Source organism: Eumetopias jubatus, unplaced genomic scaffold (genome assembly GCF_037043125.1).
Source record: "Eumetopias jubatus isolate StellerSeaLion01/CBP00866 unplaced genomic scaffold, mEumJub1_p1.0 scaffold_8, whole genome shotgun sequence".
In the NCBI taxonomy this organism is placed as follows: Eukaryota; Metazoa; Chordata; class Mammalia; order Carnivora; family Otariidae; genus Eumetopias; species Eumetopias jubatus.
In genome coordinates, this window is record NW_028274814.1 from 4,753,369 (window position 1) to 4,769,081 (window position 15,713).

General features: G+C 40.6%; 1 protein-coding gene, 1 long non-coding RNA gene and 1 pseudogene across 5 annotated transcripts in view; 1 reads left to right on the plus strand and 2 right to left on the minus strand.

Annotated features, from left to right (window-relative positions):
* Window positions 1-7,854, minus strand: part of LOC148163628 (uncharacterized) — a 35,116-nt gene extending 27,262 nt beyond the window's left edge. Inside the window, exon 1 of the long non-coding RNA XR_015768792.1 lies at window positions 7,588-7,854. This is a non-coding gene — a long non-coding RNA (uncharacterized LOC148163628). The remainder of the gene's footprint in view (window positions 1-7,587) is intronic.
* On the minus strand, window positions 2,975-3,442 carry LOC114222387 (U6 snRNA-associated Sm-like protein LSm3 pseudogene; annotated as a pseudogene).
* ARHGAP12 (Rho GTPase activating protein 12) overlaps window positions 7,582-15,713 on the plus strand; it is a 115,091-nt gene continuing 106,959 nt past the window's right edge. For all 4 annotated transcript variants that reach the window (XM_028120876.2, XM_028120877.2, XM_028120878.2 and 1 more), the window contains exon 1: window positions 7,582-7,726. The gene's annotated coding sequence lies outside the window, so the exon portion shown is untranslated. The remainder of the gene's footprint in view (window positions 7,727-15,713) is intronic.

Sequence of the window (15,713 nt, forward strand, 5' to 3'; positions counted from 1 at the left end):
AAGCAGGGGGAGTGGCAAGCAGAAGGAGAAGCAGGCTCCCCGCTGAGCAAGGAGCCTGATGGGGGACTCCATCCCAGGATCTTGGGATCACGACCTGAGCTGAAGGCAGACACCCAGTCGACTGAGCCACCCAGGCATCCCAGTAAAATCTTTTTCTTAACTAGATAGGTTGCTATATTAAGATACAACTCATCTCTTTACCTAAAATTTATTTCTCCTGGGGCACCTGGGTGGCTCAATTGGTTAAGCGTCTGACTCTTGGTTTCTGCTCAGGTCACCATCTCAGGGTTGTGGGACCAAGCCCTCCTTGGGGTTCCTCGCTCAACGGGGAGTCTGCTTGAGATTCTCTCCCTCTGACCCTCCCCCCACTCATGCTTGTGTGCTCTTTTCTCTCTCTCAAATAAATAAATCTTTAAAAATAAAATGTATTTCTCCTAGTGAAGGGTGATTGACAAATGATGTTGCCTATGTATTCTTAGAAATTGAAATGAATATCACAAAGTAGAAATAAAAATAAAGTTTTATCAATTTTCTTAAAGTCTAGGAACTCAAATTTACGAAAACAAATCTGAATACCTTAAGCATTAGCCAGCATCTTGTGGTAACGGGCTGTTTTTTATGTGTGCCAGTGTTTTATGTAAACTATATCATGTAAGAACCTGCCTGTGGAGGGTTTGTATTTGGTAGGCAGATGTTCTGTCCCTCCTTCCCTCCATTCCAATGATTAAACCATCAATAAGAACAGAGAAGCAGGAGTAGGGGTTCCTATTTTTATTTTAAAGATCTTACTTCTTGGGAGGTTTACAGTATCTTTTAGGATTACCACGAAGCCCCAATTACTGGGAGGACTTAGAGTCATTTAAATGAACATCAGAAAAAGTTCAATGACCCTGAGCGTTCTTGAAATGCCTTTACTAAACATTTCAAAACTGGGCTTGAGTATTTGCTGCTTTTGGTGTTTTTCTCCTTTCATTTCATCTGCCCTCAGAGTGTTGGTTATTATTATTATTTTCTTTTTTTTGCCAAGGTGTCCCTTGGAATCCTTTTAATTTCAGTGGCACAAAAAAATTATCAAAATTATCAAAGGCTAAACTGCTCCTGATTAGGAACATGGTCAATCAAATGTGTCAGGCAGGGATGTATCAGGAAAAGGTGCACTTAAATGAATGTAGTGGAAGCAAATTTAATGATGGGACTATTCACAGAGGTGTGGGTACGGTTAAAGGAGCCAACAAGAGGGTGGGGAGGCACTCAGAGAATAGTACAGCCAGGAGTCATTCCCACCATCCTGACCTCTAGGTGTGACAGGAAAGACCAGTCAATGTTCCCAGACCTGGAGAGAGCAGGAACCATGAAAGAAGAGCTGCCTGAAGGGAGCCGCATTCGTGGAGGTGAGCAGCTACCTTAGCCCCAGAACCTCGGCAAGACAGGGAATGGGGGGGTGGGATAAACACCAGACCGTCCTCTCTTTCCATCTTCTATCTTTTGTCAGTGCTTCCCAACCCAAAACCAACAGGGCAAGGGAGCCTGGTTTGGATACAATTCCAAGGGATTGGCCTCCAGGGCATAAAGCAGGACAGAGAAGGGGAGAGAATGAATCTGGGGATAGTGGTTAAGGTATCTGATTTATAGCTGATCTGACTTAGAGTTTTGTAGTCACAGCATCACATTTGGATTGATTCTGGAAAAAGATAAGGTTATACTTTATGTAGCAATAGAGATGACAACATGCATTTTAACGTTCTAATATTTTTAACATAATTCTGGCCACACAAAAGCAAATGTTTCTTCCTAAGTGTGGAACAGAGAAAATTCTCCAGGATTGACTCCTCAAACCAATATTATACACAATTATAAGAGTGAATTGGTAGTACGTACACTGCAAGCAATGCAAATTTCACATGCTCACCTGAAAGTAGCGTAGGCCCCTGCTACTGTGGAGGTGGAGGGTTCATCCAGTATCTTTAGGAAAATAGGATTATGATGGCTGGTTCCATCTTGCACATATCTTTAGAAAATCTCACAAACTCAATTTGTATTTGATCTTAGGGCTGCTATCAGTTTTATTTGAAAATAGAAGGGACGTTATTCTTGCTCTGCTCCCAGAATTTCCCTGGTAGGGTTAACCTCCAACTGCCCATCACAGGCAGCCTTTATTAATTGCCCTCTTCCCTGTCTCCTTCCCTCACTCTCATGGTTCCTCTATCATCTCCCAAATAAACTTTCTGCACTTTAATCCTTGCCTCAAGGTCAGCTTCTGGAGGAACCCAAACTAAGAAAGAAATATATTGTCTTTTCTAAAAGATTGATTGATTGATTGATTGATTTATGGGAGAAAGAGGAAGAGAGAGAGAGTGCAAGTGGGAGATGAGCAGAGGGGTAGGGAGAGGGAAAGAATTCCAAGCAGACTGTCGCTGAGCGGGGAGCCTGATGCGGGGTTCCGGACTCCATCTCAGGACCCATGAGATCATGACCTGAGCCGAAACCAAGAGTCAGGCGCTTAACTGACTGAGCCACCCAGGCACCCCAGAAAGAAGTCTATTTTCATCCCTTGCCTGTATAAACCTGTAAAGATCCATCTTCCACTACTTAATAACAAATTACTCTTTCACGAAGTGTTGAAAAACTCCACAGAACTTCAAGTTTATCATTTGCTGACCACCTACCAAATGCCAGGTTTGGGGTAGGTGCTTTTATTTTGTTTAATCCTCCCGTCCAAGCATATGGATTTTAGTAATGTGATTTGTTTGTGTGTCTTAGCTACTGTACCAAATTATATAAGTGTACATAGAGTTTTATCTACAAATTTAGTTATTGCCAGATACTTGGTCGAACCACCAGTACAATGTTGAGTAGGAGTGGTGAAAGCAGACATCTTTTTTTTTTTTTTTCTGCATCTTGGTGATCACATTTATTGAAAGGGTTGGAAAAAAATTAAAATGCCCTTTAGCTTAAGAATTTTTTAGTTATCCGCAAATCAACTCGTTTCAGGAGTGGAAGAATCCTTGGTCATTTCTTAATATCAAAATTTACGCAGGTTTCTCTTTTGAATGTCTTCTACATTTAAAGAGGCAATCATACAAAAGCTCCTATATTCCATACATGATAAATTCTTTGTTTCAGCCAACTCTTAAAGGAGGGGCAACTAGTACAACACCATCTCCCTGGACAAAAAGCATTGGAATATTCCGTTTTGTTGATTTATATATCTCTTCGTATGTTTCCTCATCAATTTCTATAGTAGTCACAGTTTCTTCCACATCTCCCAATATCATATTTAAATGCTGATCATAAGCATGTAATCTGCCTCGAAGCTCTCTGTCATTTCTCATTTTCACATAAATTCGCTCATCCAGGCTGAGCCTGATGAGATCCAGGGGCTCTTCTACAGTGTTGGTAGTTTGTTGCTGGTCCACGTCGTCCGCCATGTTTCAAACCCTGGGCCTTTTCCCCGAAAGCAGACATCTTTGCCTTGTTCTGAAAGTTAGGGAAGTATCTTCATTTTTAAATCAAGAAATATTATTTCTATTTTAGCTGTGTTTTACGTTGAAACATTGTACTACTGCTTACTTGTGACAAGTACCAAAGGTTTTTCACGTGCTGTAAATAGACTTAAATAATGAGTTATTGATCATCGATTTGTATTAATTTTAGGGTTATTTCTTAGTGCCTATATTTGAGTTATATATAAAGCTTAAATGAGTTCATATTTAATTTAAAGGATATAAGCGAAGAAATTAAAATATATCTTTAATTATTGATTAAAATAAATTAAAATTAAAATTAAAATATATCTTTTATTAATTGATTGGCTGGTTACATAGCTTAACTTTTTTTTTTTTTTAAAGATTTTATTTATTTGACAGTGAGAGACACAGCAAGAGAGGGAACACAAGCAGGGGGGTTGGGAGAGGGAGAAGCAGGCTTCCCGCGGAGCCGGGAGCCCGATGCGGGGCTCGATGCGGGGCTCGATGCGGGGCTCAATCGGGGCTCGATGCGGGGCTCGATGCCGGGCTCGATCCCAGGACCCTGGGATCACGACCTGAATGCTTAACGAGTGAGCCACCCAGGCGCCCTACATAGCTTAACTTTTAAACCCATTACTAATTTTCTAGTGTCAGGCAGCCCTGGCTATACAATTTTGGAAAAATTTCCAGGTGTCAATTCGCCCTTTAGTCCTAATTATTTATGCTTGCATTTGTCTTTAACAAGAGTAAAAACACTGATCATGTAAATATGTTGTGAAAACTGAGATTTCACAAGAAAATATTTACAAAGCCTTTAAAATCCTTAAGGAGATGATGTTATGTAAATTTGAATGCTACTGTAGTCTATGATTATAATTCCCTTAGAAATTTCTGGAAATTAAGCCTAGAAATAAATAAAATAAAATAAAATAAAATGCTGAAACATAGACAAAATAATCTCCAGGGCTTCTGGGTGACCTATTGAAAATAGGAGGGCGAGTTAACAGACACAGAAACACATGCCTTCAGTGTTTTATCCCAAATATATTTTTCTTGACCTTAATTAGGAGTGAACAAAGGGTCCATGAAATTCTAGTTTTATTACTTAAATCAGAGGATCCAAGTCATTAAAACTTGCTCAAGTCAGGCTCTACTTCAAGAAAAATAAAGTACTTTCAAAAATGTACATATATTTGACATTGTGTATACCAAGCTTCAAACTAAGTGCAGGACCTGGATCTTAAATTATTTCAGAAAGGACTAGTTATTGTTCAATCGGAACTTAACAAAAATTAAGAAATTAACTGAATTTTTAAGAAGTTTACCTGATGTATGTACTAGTTTACCTGATATACTTCTTCTGATCAGGTAAACTTTGATAAAATAGGTGAAGCCTGAATGTTTTAATAACAAAATAAAGATACCAGAAAAAAATTAAATTAAATATTTTATTTAACTTTTTGGAATAGATAAAGCACTCATGGTTTGAATATCAAAAACTTTAGATATGAATACAATGAAGGGTCTTTCCCATGACCTCCATCCACAGATTTCTTATGCCTCAACAGTTTGTCCTAGTTTAATGCATATACAAGCCAATATATTATTCTGCAACATTTTCTCTTTAACAAAAAATTCTGGAGATTGTAATATTAAAACATAAAGATCTGTGTCTCCTTTTGTTAACAGCCACTTTTGAATGTATGGATTTATCATAATTTAACTAGTGGTCCTGAGGATGGATATTTAGGTTATTTCCAATCATTTGCTATTCTCAACAATACTATAAGATATACCTTATCATTTCTCATGTGTGGAAATACATCTGGAGGATAAATCCCTAGAAGTAAATTCAGAATATGTACGCATTTGTAATTTTGATAGGTACTGCCAAATTTCTGTTCCTCTAGAGCCTAGCCAAAGCAGGGATGCCAAACATAATTTTATGCCTTTTCATTTAGAAATACACAATGAAAAGTGGGTTACCTATTAAAGAGTTAGAAAGCAGGGCATATCCAGCAATTTACAGAGTATGTTTTCACTCAAAAATGCATTCAATGGAAATTTATTGTGCTTTTAGGCGCTTTGGAGACACACACATACATACATAAATACACACAAATCAAACTCAAACCTCTGCCTTTGTGGAGCTTACATTTGAATTCCACACCTTGGAACTCTATGCTACCTCATTAGAAGCCAGTTAAATGTCAATATCCTGAAAATGATCTGTTGAGATCCTGAGCGCAGGCGCCAGACATACGCTACTGGTGTTATTTAAAAACTAACTAGAGGCAGTGTTGCAAATGATTTCATAGCTCTCCATCAGGTCCTTTTCAAACAACACACTTGGGTGAGAGCTCTTTTATTCTGACTCCATCTGCTGTTGGTAGTGATCAGCATACTGTGGGCATTGTGGAATCATCTGAGATTATGTTGTGAAATAGGAAGTAGGGTTACACGCAGATCAGCGAGTATATGCAAACTGTTCAGTTCTATCTCTTGCTGAAACCAAGGGTGCCCAGTTCAGGTTTGGGGAGTAGGGAAGATAAAGTTATCAGCACATTCCCGTCAGGGCACAGTTTACTTTTCACAGTCGTTCCTTGTTTTGGTTCTAGAAAGAGATCACGAGAAATTCTATGGCAAATAGTTTCACAAGCATACAGCAGCAATACTCCGTATGCTGAACAAGGGCATAGAAAAGGGAACATGTTAGAAACTGAGGAAGACAGAAAAAACCATCGGTACCAAGGGAAGGGTGGTAGCAAGTGCAATGATAGAGACAGTATGGTCTCAGGCTTTTTTCTTTTTTAAAGTATCTTTCCTTTTTAAAAGGAAAATATTTTAAACTTTAGCGCTGCCCACTACAAAAACTACAGTTCTTAAAATCTTGCCAATATCCCAGGGGTTCTCTGCAGCCATTAAAAAACAACAGGGAGTTCAGCTATGAGAAGGACACCAGACAATGGGGGCATCTTTAAGTATGAGGTGAAGAACAGAAAGGGGCCAATTCCAGAGAGTGGCTCCCCAACCATACCCCTTTTTTTTTAATTTTTAATTTTTTAAAATTCTGGTATCATTAAAATTTCATTCGGCACCATAACAGGCAGACTCAACAATTGGTTACTGAATGACTGGTTTCTTATGACCTAATACTTATGAGTTAGTTTTCCTCACAGTCATTAAATTTAGGGCTAGAAGGAGGAGCTTTTTGGTTCAGTCAACACACTCCTTTGACAGCTGAGGTCGAGAAGTCACAAAGGCAGAAGCTAGATATCTTTTCCAGATCCCCAGTCCAGTACCACTGCTGCCACAGGATCACCCTCACATGAGAAACCTTTAATGCCTCTGACTTCTGGATTCTGTGCTGCCAAACTGCAAACACTGCAGACTGTGATGACTTTGGCCAATGACACTGTGGCCCTGGGGCTTACACACAGCAGGCCCTGTGGGCAGCTTAATGAGTGGTTATGCTGCTTTGGAGCAGCAAGATCACGGAGCGGCCGCTCCTGGGTTCCCCAGGGCCTTCGTCAGCCCTGAGTGTGCACAGCTGGTCAAGCAATCTGCCCTGGTGGCCCCGGCGCAGGACAGCTCGGCATGGCCCCAGTAAATGGACTCAGAGTCTCCAGAGTTCCATTTCGTCCCCTTGAAGTGGCGCGTGGCACTTTTTCCGAGTCTCCCCGCGGGATTTCCAGGGCCGTGAACGACTGACCTACGTCTGGCAGCAGCTCCCAGCAGGCCAGTGGGCCAAGAAAAGGAAAGGGCAAGGCCCACCGCCCCTCCTTCCCTGGGCTCCGTTCCTGTCACCCTACTGCTCCGTCCGTTTCCTGTTCGCCCTTCCCTCGTTATCTCCCCAGCGTTTTCTCTCCACGCTTCCCACTTCATGTTTACAAACTGCTTACGCCCACTTGGCGGGCAGCAACCTCGCCAGCCCGAATCCCTCATCCAGTCCTTCCACCTCCCCCCGCCCCCTCCTTCTCCCGGATCCGCCTCCGCTGATTCACCCCGCGCCCGCCCGGGTCATCACGTGAACTTCGTCCCGCCCCCCCCTACCGTCACGTGAGCAGCCAGCCCCGCCCCGCCCCCGCGCCGGCGCGCTCCGACGTGCCCTGGAACTTACCCTCCCTCGGAGACCAGCCTGCGGGGACCGGCCGGCCGCGGCCGCCGCGGTGTGAGCGCCCTTCAGGCTCGCCTCGGCGTCCCGCAGACCCCGTGTTAGTACAAGAGGGAGCTGCCTCCTGGAGGCCGCCGTGCTCTCGGTAAGGTGGCGGGACGCGGGTCCCCGTGGACCGAGGGCAGGTTGGGGAGGTGCTGCACAAAGGCGTCCGCGGCCGGGGCCGTGCCCGCCGAGGGCGGCGGAGTTAGGGGGAGGTGTGTGCGGGAGGCGCGTCGGCGCCGAGGTACGCGCGAGGTGCGGCCGGGAGCTGCGCGGGAGGGGTCGGGGCGCAGGGTGCAGGGTGGGCGCGGGGGGAAGGGGAGTCTTTGCCAGCCCATTGGCTGACGTGGGCGAGAGGGTTTAAATGGCTCGAAGTTGTGGCTCCTCTGCCCCCCGGGTTTCCTGACTTCCTGTGTGAGGGCAGCGCCCGCCCGCCCCGCCCCTAGGAAGGAGGGCGTCGGTGTTTGTGTGTGTGTGTGTGTGTGTAAAAGGCAGGCTGGCTGGTGCCGCCCTCTTTCCTCGCCTTCTGCAGCTGCGTGTGCCCGCTCTCAGACTGCTGTGGGGTGTGCAAACCTCCGCCCCCCCCCCCCGGGAGCCCACCTGGGGCCTCCCCTCGAGCACTGCTGACCTTAAACTGGTACTTTAGTCTCTGCAGTGTTTAGAGGTGCCCCGCCCCTGTTGAACGGACACTTGCTACTCTAGCTCTTCAGGGAGCAATCTCCTCAAAGTCCTTGAATTAAAAAAAAAATACTCTTTACAAGCGTGCTGCCCTCCTCCCATTTCAGCGTAGATTGTCCTCCAAGAATGGCTGTCCTTTACGTGTTGTATCTTAAGTTACTGCAGACTCTCCGAGAAGAAATGTCTGCAGGGTCATCATTACAGAAAAACGCACGGCCTTCAGTTTCAGAGGCTTGTGATGTTTTCCTTCGACCCAGCAGCAGTTATAAATGCATTTGCAAAGGTTAAAGCGAAATGCTTAAAAGCATATCTTTAGGAAGGTTCTAATGTCATTCCAAGTGAAGTGTTTATGATAGGTTAAGGCAGCTAACACTAGAATTGTTTTATGGCTAATTATGACACACGAGAGCAGCTTTTATCGAATATTTATGCACATATTCCAAAGGGAAGGAAATGTGGAGGAAGGCGCATCAAGTGAGGAGTCACTCGGCTTCTGGGTCAGATTCTGCCACACTTCCGAAGGTGAGACCTCGGAAGACTGTTGGAGTGGAAGGTTGTTAAAAAAGTATCTAACCCCTAGCCACGCCTGTTTTGTACTGAAAACTTGGGAAACGATGGCCTAGAGCTGTGTTCCTAGATCCTAGATCCAGTGTTCCTTACCTGATCTATAGGAAGGTGTGTTACAAGAATGGGTCATCTTTCTGTACCTTTTCTTGTCTGAGTAGACATTCCGGCTGCTGGTGCTAGTAATTTTCTCTTTTCCTTTGTTTTGAAATGCCTTGAAAATGTTTCAGAAAAGGGATTTGAGAGCCCAGAGCCGTGCCTAAAAGTAGGATCTGAAGACTTAACCTTGAGCCATGCACCCTGAAGAGCCAGACAACCTGGACGCATATGTGTGACCTATGGTTCCATGTAGCTCTGCAGGTGTTTCTTCTTGGGGAAAAAATTAACTGTAATGAAACAGATTATATGTATGTGTGTGTGTGTGTATGCCCAGGATTTGTTGATAGGTTTTTCTTTGTACTTTATCAGCTATAAAAGTTGGAAAAGGTTGCTAACTCATTGATTCTTAATATGCCATTCATAAAGATTAGTTATCTATATATAGTCAATATATATCTTTAAGTGGTTTTTTTTTTACTTTACCAGTTGTGAGGCACAAGTGAAAACTTGTACTATAAATGCTATAGAAAAACAGCTTATTATTTGTAGTTAATCATTTGGTTTTTATTTCATTAATTATGAAGTCTCTGGTGCTTTTTTAAAATAGATGGATAGACCATGGGCTTTACAAATTTATGTACTTGAAGTTGTGCAGTTGACATTCCTGAGAGTAATAGGGTAATAAATTTTAAATTGACTGAAATGAAACAGTGAACATAGTGATGTGTAAAATCCTTATGTGGCACAACCAGTATTTTGCTTACCTGAGAAAATTGGTACTAAGAAAAGGTAACTTAAGGTGAATCTGCCCAAAATGGACATTACAGTTTTCTAGTAGTGGGAGAGAAAAGAGAAAGTAAACCTTAATCTTATATTTAACATTTTTAGTTTTAATTGCAAATATGCACTGTTTTGTGGAATGAATCAGACATGAAAAAGTATGATGGTATCACATAGCATCATTGTATTTCAAATCATGCTTTTCAAATTACCCTCTTTTGAGGAACCCATTGGGCCACTATCTATGTGGTTTTTCTTTTCTTCAACTGTTAAGTGGTCTAATTATGCCACATCCTCAGTTGTGGATGGCTTTGCTATGATTCGGCCATTTCCCTATTACTTTTATTGACCTAACATATCTTGCAGTTCAGTTTGCAGTTGATTAGCTTTTTATTTGAACCAAACTGCCAAATTCTGACGTGTCTAAGTATCCCTCCCCTGTTGATAATTAGTGCTTCTCGAACTTTAATGTGTATGGGAATCACCTGAACTTCTAAGAAGCCCCCAGGTGATACCCTTGCTGCTGCTCTACTGCCCAGACCACAAACTGCTGCAATCCAGTAGAAGTACAGTGCCAGTCACCTGTGTAACCTTATTTTATTTTTATTTAAGTAATCTCTCCACCCAACATGGGTCTCAAACTTGACCCAGAGATCAAGAGTTGCATGCTCCTCTGACTGAGCCAGCCAGGTGCCCCTCACCTGTGTGATTTTAAAGCTTTTTAGTACTCACATGGTAAAAAGTAAAAATGGGGGAGAAAAACCCAAGTAAAATAAATTTTTTTTATCATCTCATCATGTAATCAGCATGATTCTTTTATTCAGACTAAGTCTTCAAATCTTCAGTGTATTTTACATATACAGGGCATCTCAGTTTAGATTAGCCACACTTAAAATGCTCAGTAGCCACATTTGGCTAGTGGCCACTGTGTTGAACATCACTTCTGGAGTCTAGAATCTAGACCAGAGCTGTTCTCCGTGTATTTTTAGATTGGCCCCACCAGCATCCTTTGGGAACTTGTTAGAAATGCAAATTTTTGGGCCCCACCTCATACTGCTCTCATTAGGAATGTTTGGGTTTCAGTAACTTGTGTGTTAAAAACTGCAGGATATGACTATATATGTGGTATTCTGGATGGGATTCTAGAACAGAAGAAGTCCATTAGGGGAAAACTAAGGAAGTCTGAATAGAGCATGGCTGTTACTATGTATCAGTATTGGTTCACGGAATATGACAAATGTACCATACTAACATCAGATGTTAATGGTAGGAGGAACGGTATATAGGATCTGTGGGAACTCTCTGTGCTATCTTTGCAATAATTCTTTAAATCTAGAACTCATCTAAAAAAGTTTTGTTTTTTTTAGAGAAGCTCTCCAGGTGATTCTGCTCACTAAAAGTTTGAGAAGCCCTGCTCTAGATTACTGATACAACCTACACTATTGCACCTTGGACGGGTAGGATGGCTGCTAGGTTTAGGTTTGGTAGGGTAAAAATAATAGTATTTTGTTAGAAGAGCTAAAATCTGTAAAGCATTATACCAAGTGCTTTACACATATTTACTCATTTCAGTATGTGGTATCTACTGTTAATAAGCTCCATTTTACAAATGGGAGAAAATGAGGCTCAGAGAGGTTAAGTGACTTGTCTTAGATCACATAGCTAGGAGGAGGAAGAGGCACGTGTGTTTGAGGAGGGACTGATTTTATAAGCCATCAGTTAATTTGTCAGTATTTTTCTAGTCACAACTTTTTTTTTTAAAGATTTATTTATTTTAGAGGGAGAAGGAGAGAGCAAGCACGCATGCACCGGGGAGGGGCAGAGGGAGAGAGAGAGTCTGAAGCAGACTCTGCGCTGAGTGTGGAGCCCGTCGCGGGGCTCAGTCTTACAACCCTGAAATCATGACCTGAGCTGAAACCAAGAGTTGGACGCTAACCGACTTGTCCACCCAGGCGCCTCCGAAACTCTTGGTTTTTTTGAGTAAGCAGTGATTAGTGTGGATACTTTGTATCACGCCTTATAGTTTACAGAATACTTTTCCTCTTTTCCATTCTCACAAGAATCTTTTGAGATTTGTATTGTTTTACAGGTAAGTTAATGTACTCAGAGTCTGAGCACCAAAAAATGGCAAATTGTAATATTGTAACAGGCCTCTAACCCTGAGTTCTGTGGTACAGAAGAATTTAGAATACATTTTGCAGTTAGAGTGGTATCTTTAAAAGTTTGCTGAAAATTCCAGTATTTTACTATATATTACTGGTTTATTCAAAAAATCAGTTTTATTGAGATAGAATATGTGTGCACTAATATACAGTAACACTCGACAATAGAAAGGAGTGAACTACAGATACATACAACAACATGGATGAATCTCAAAAGTGTTGTTCTAAGTGAAACAAGCCAGATATAGAAGGCTCATACTGTATGATTTTTGGGTACCTTCCTATCACCACTTTACTTCCTTTAGTAAGCAGTGATTAATGTGAAGCTCTGTGTCATGCTTTATAGTTTACTAAGTACTTTTTCACATTTTCTTTCTCCATTCTCACAAGGATCTCTCTTAAAAAATTGTTTTTAGTATAATTAACACACAGTTACATTAGTTTCAGGTGTACAACAGCATTTCAACATTCTCTATTCCTTATGCTGTGCTCCCCACAAGTGTAGCTACCATCTGTCACCGTACAACACTATTGCAGTATTATTGACTGTATGCCTTATGCTGTGTCTTTTATTCCCATGACCTATTCATTCCGTAACTGGAAGCTTGTATCTCCAAGTCTCTTTCACCCATTTTGTCCATCCCCTTCTGCTCCCCCTCCAACCCTTTCCCAGGATCTCTTAAGGTTTGTATTCTTTACTGTTTTACAGATGGATGTACAATTCGTTTAGGCATTCATTAGTTGATAGGCCTTTGAGTTGTTTCCAGTTTCTGGCACTTAATTCTGGCACTTAATAAAGGTGTTATGAATGTTTATATAAGGCTTTTGCATGGACTTATGCTTTCATTTTTCTTGGGTAAATACCTAGAGGTATTGAAAAGCAATGGCTAGGTCATATGGTAAATGCATGCTTAATAACTTTATAAGAAACTGCCAAAATGTTTTCCAAAGTGGCTTTACCATTCTGCATTCCCACCAGCAGTGAACGAGAATTCCAGTTGCTGGTATCCTTACTGTATGAAATATCCTTTATATATACTTAAAGCCATTCTAATGTGTGTGTGGGGAGTGATAGTTGGTGCTTTGAATTTACATCATTAGGGTTTTTTAAAAAACAGTATTAGGTATAATTGCTGTATAATCTGCATATATTTTAAATATGTAATTTGATGACCTTTGATATATATGTATATACCTGTGAAACCATCACCATTATAAGGAATGTATCTAACTCCCCTCTCACCCCCCCAAGTTTCCTTGAACCCAAGGGTAATTCATTACCTTGTTTTCTGGTCAATATTGATTTGCTTTCTGGCACTATAGATTTGTTTGCATTTTCTAGAATTGTATGTAGATGGAACCATATAGTATGCACTTTCTTGTCTGGATTTTTTTTTCCACTCAGCAAAATTATTGTGAGATTTCCAGTTTGTTGTGTGTATTAGTTAATTCCTTTTTGTTGCTGAGTGATACCCTATTGTGTGGATATACGGCAATTTATCCATTCACCTCCTGATGGCCATTTGGATTGTATTCAATTTGGGGCTATTAGAAATAAAGCTGCTGTGAACATTCACCTACAGGTCTTTGTGTGGATACATGCTTTCATTTCTCTTGGGTAAATACCTAGGGGTAGCTTCCCTGGGTCCTATGGTAGATGTATATTTAAAATTTTAAGAACCTGCCAAACTTTTTCCAAAGTGGTTTTACCATTTTACATGTCCACCAGCAGTGTGTGAGAGTTTTAATTGCTCCACATTCTAGAAAACACTGGTGTATGAATATTAGTCATTCTAGTGGATGTGTTATTTCTTTATGGTTTTAATTTGCATTTCCCTAATGACTAAAGATGTTGGGCATGTTCTCATGGGCTTATTTACCATCTATAGATCTTTGGATAAGTGTTTATATCTTTTGCCCATTTTTTATTGGGTTGTCTTATTGACTTGTACAGTTCTCTGTATATTTAAATGTGAGTCCTTTGTTGAAGTTAAGTTTGTGTCTATATTCATGAGGGATGTAGGTCTTTAGTTTTTCTTATAACGTCTTTGTCTGGTTTTGGTATGAGGATATTGCTGACCTGATAGAATGAATTGGGATGTTTTCCCTCTATTTCAGTTTTCTTCAAAAGCTTTGTGTAGAATTGGTATTACCTTCCTTATATTTTTGGTAAAATTCTCTACTGAAGCCATCTGGGCCAGGACTTCGTGGGAGGGTTATTTGTTATTTATTTTTAAAGATTCTGTTTATTAGAGGACATGAGAGAGAGTGCATGCCCAAGGGCACACAGCAGAGGGAGAGGGAGCAGGGAGACTGACTTCCACGCAAGGCTTGATCCCAGGACCCAGGGACCATGACCTGAGCCGAAGGCAGATGCCTAACCAACTGAGCCACCCAGGTGCCCCTTGGGAAGTTCTTAAAAGATTTTTAAAGACCGATCGATTTATTTAGTAGGTATAGGGCTATTTAGGTTATCTGTTTCTTCTGAAGTTCTGGTAATTTGTCTTTCAGGAAATTTGGTCATCTAAGTTGTTAGATTTACAGGCTTAAAGTTGTTCATAATATTATCTTCCTTTTGATGTCTTTAGATCTGTAGTTGTGTCCCCTGTCTCATTCCTGATATTGGTAATTTGTGTTTTTTTTTCCCCATTTTATTCTGGATCAGTTTGACTAGAGCGTTATCAGTATTACTGATCTTTAAGAGCCAGCTTCTGATTTCATCTAACATTTTTTCTGTTTTTTTTTTTTTTTTTTAATTGACTTCTCTGCTCTTTATCATGTCCTTTCTTCTGCTTACTTGGGGTTTAATTTGCTCTTCATCTAGTTTCTTAGAGTGGAAGTGTACATCACTGATTTGAGACCTTTCTTTTCTAATATGGGCATTTAGTGATAGTTTTCTCTGAGCACTACTTTAGCTGCATCCCATAAATTTTGAGATGTCTTGTTTTCATTTACATTTCAGTTCAGATTTCCTGTTTGATTTTTTCTCTTACTTCTGAGTTACTTAGTATGTTGTTTAGATTACAACAAATTTGTGGGTTTTAAGCTATGTTTTGTTAATTTATAACTTAAATTCTGTTGTTAGAGAGTATACCTTGGTGTGATTTCAGTCCTTTTAAGTTTATTGAGATTTGTCTCATGGCCCAGAATACAGTCTGCAGAAAATGTATGTTTATAGGAGACTGCTGAACTGGCTGCCCTGTTTTTAGCATTTCCATCAGCTCTGTATGAGTGTTCCAGTTGTTGGTATCAGCACTTTGTATTGTCTTTGTTTTGTAAAAATAACTTTATTGTGGTAGGTATGTGATAATCTTGTTTTGATTTAACTTGCATTATTGGATTTTCAGTGTTTTGTAAAATAATTTAAATTTGAATAAAAATTAAGAATCATGGTGTGTTTTATTTTCCAGTAGAGGACAGAAAGCTCTGAGGCGTTGGTAGTGGTAATAGTAGTAGTTCATCATTTGTTTGCTACATAAATGCTACTTTTCAGTTTTCTAAAAGTTTGAATGTTTGCCTTTTAAAATTTACTTTGAAAGAGGATCTGTAAAAGCTATGTGAGGATTTTAGTGACTTTTGTGGTTTTTGGGTAGACAGGTATAAGGTGATTTAAATTGTAGTCTGCAATGACTATTGTAATATATACGCAATAGTATTGTATGTATATACCACATTTTGTTTAGGCATTTATCTATTTACGGACATTTGGTTTGCTTTCACCTTTTGGCTATTGTGATTAGTACTGCTGTTAACATGGATGTACATATATCTTTTCGAGTCCCTGCTTCGTGGTGTTTTGGATGTGTA